Here is a 2115-nt window from a genome sequence, read left to right on the forward strand (position 1 = left end):
TGATGATGGGATGGACTCCCGAATGGGATGAGCTGGTACTTTAAGTAAAAGAAAAAGATAGATAAAACCTTATCCAATCTAACTAAAAAGAAGAGATAAAATATATAAATTACACAATCAGAAATGAAAAGGGGGGCTGACTTCTCCTGTCTGCCTGTCCTGTCACTGGCATGCTTCTCATCATGATGATAATAGACTCAGCCTCTGAAACTAATTTGAACTAGTATCACTTTAAAGATACACGTGTCTTGAATTCATAACTCAAACTATTTCTTTGAATGTTTCTGGAACAAATGTTGAAGCCAAGGAGATTGTGTACATAGAAATCGTTGGCAGTATTGACAAAGAGGCAGTGAGAAGAGAGATTTAGCTCCCACTTTCTAAACACAAAGATTCTATCACAAAAACTCCTCAGAGGATGAAGCCTTCACCTTTCAGGTTTCCAGAGAAACCTCCAATCCAGGTCCAGAAGGAATTGTACCACACACCCAAATGGATGAGGTCCATAAACATCATTGCCTGCCTCTCTGAGTCATAGGATTTTTTTCTTTTACTCCGGGAATGTTTCCACTTTGCAATAAGGTTAGAAGTCCTACATGTCTCTCTTAACCTTCACCTTCACCAAAACATATGGAGGAAAAAGTAGCTCATCCGACTTGGGCTTCAGGGATGACAGGTCTGTTGCTTCCACTCAACATAGGAAACAGCTTGGTCTTCTTTGCACAGCCTTATTTATAACCGCTTCTTTCCTATAGCTCCTTTGCTTTGAATAGCCTTGGTGACTTCTCCAGTGTTTTCAGGTCTATGTTTTCCAAATATTCTGGTGCCGCCTTCCAGAGTTTGGAAAGAAACATGTCTGTGTTGGTTAGAAGCAGTGCCAAAGCAGCAGCCTCCATGGCTCCTGCACTGATTGGCCAAATACACATGTTGAAGAAACTTGGGTCCAGCAGTCTGAGGACCTGGCCTCCACGGATGTCACTGGCCCCCTGAACTGTGCCTGAAGATTCAGGTGCCTCCTCTCTGTCTTCTCCATCGTAACTCAGCATTGAGTGTTGGATCCTTTGGAATTGGAATTTCAGATGGTTGTTAGCCACCATTTGGAGTCTGAGAACTGAGTCTGGGAACTGACTCCGGCCCAGTCTTCTGTGAGAGCTGCAAGTGCTGTTTAACTACCAAGCCACCTCTTCATCCCCTTATGTAGGGAACTTGTAAAAGATGAGAATCACAACGACCAAAGGTACTCTTCTGTGCGAGTCATTCATAAATACTCATCCCTGGCATAAAAAATATTATTTGTAGGAGGGTAAGTACTATGTGTTAGGGTTTTTTGTTTGTCTGTCTGTTTGTTTGTTTGTTTGTTTGTTTTTTGAGTGGCTTAACATAAGCTATGGCCTTCTGGAAAAAAGAACTTCAGTTGAGAAAATGCTTGATTAGATTGGCTTGTAGGTCAACAGAGGAATTGTCCTGACTAAAACTGATGTGGGAGATGCTCATGAATATCAATGCAAAATTACTCAATAAACTTCTCACAAACTGAATCCAAGAACACATCAAAACCATCATTCACCCCGATCAAGTAGGCTTCCTCTAACTTCTATCTTATTATTTTGAAATTTTGTATAGATAAAGTAGTCAATATTTTACATTCTGTCCTTATTCCTACAATAAACTGCCCATTCCAAGATTATGATCTTTAATTAACAGATAGTGGCTGTATTCCTAATCTAGAAGGAATGTTTTCTTGATTTTAAATTTGTTGCAAGACTGCTTTCTTTTCCTAGTTCAATTACCTCATGGCACCTGAAGGTTTGCAGAGCTCTAATTGCAGCTTTTATTTTTTAGGGGACTTGAAATAACTTGTATCAATTTAGGAATTCTACAAAATCATTAGAAGTAATTATGAAATTAATAATTCATCTATCCAGTATTTACAAATGAAAGTAGATCATATTGCTTCTGCAGGAAATCTGCCAAAGAGGATGAGCTAATGCCTAGGAATCATTAGGCTATCTAACAGTTGCGTGAAAGGCATATCAACAGCAGAAAGCAATACATTTGATGAAGACTCTATGATTCAGCATATCTTAGAGCTTACACATCACAGACATGCAAAAC

General features: G+C 39.3%; 1 pseudogene; it reads right to left on the reverse strand.

Moving 5' to 3' along the window:
* Window positions 1-366: 366 nt before the first annotated feature.
* LOC110318028 lies at window positions 367-953 on the reverse strand (annotated as a pseudogene).
* Window positions 954-2115: the final 1162 nt, after the last annotated feature.

The sequence above is a fragment of the Mus pahari genome, chromosome 3 (genome assembly GCF_900095145.1).
Source record: "Mus pahari chromosome 3, PAHARI_EIJ_v1.1, whole genome shotgun sequence".
In the NCBI taxonomy this organism is placed as follows: domain Eukaryota; kingdom Metazoa; phylum Chordata; class Mammalia; order Rodentia; family Muridae; genus Mus; species Mus pahari.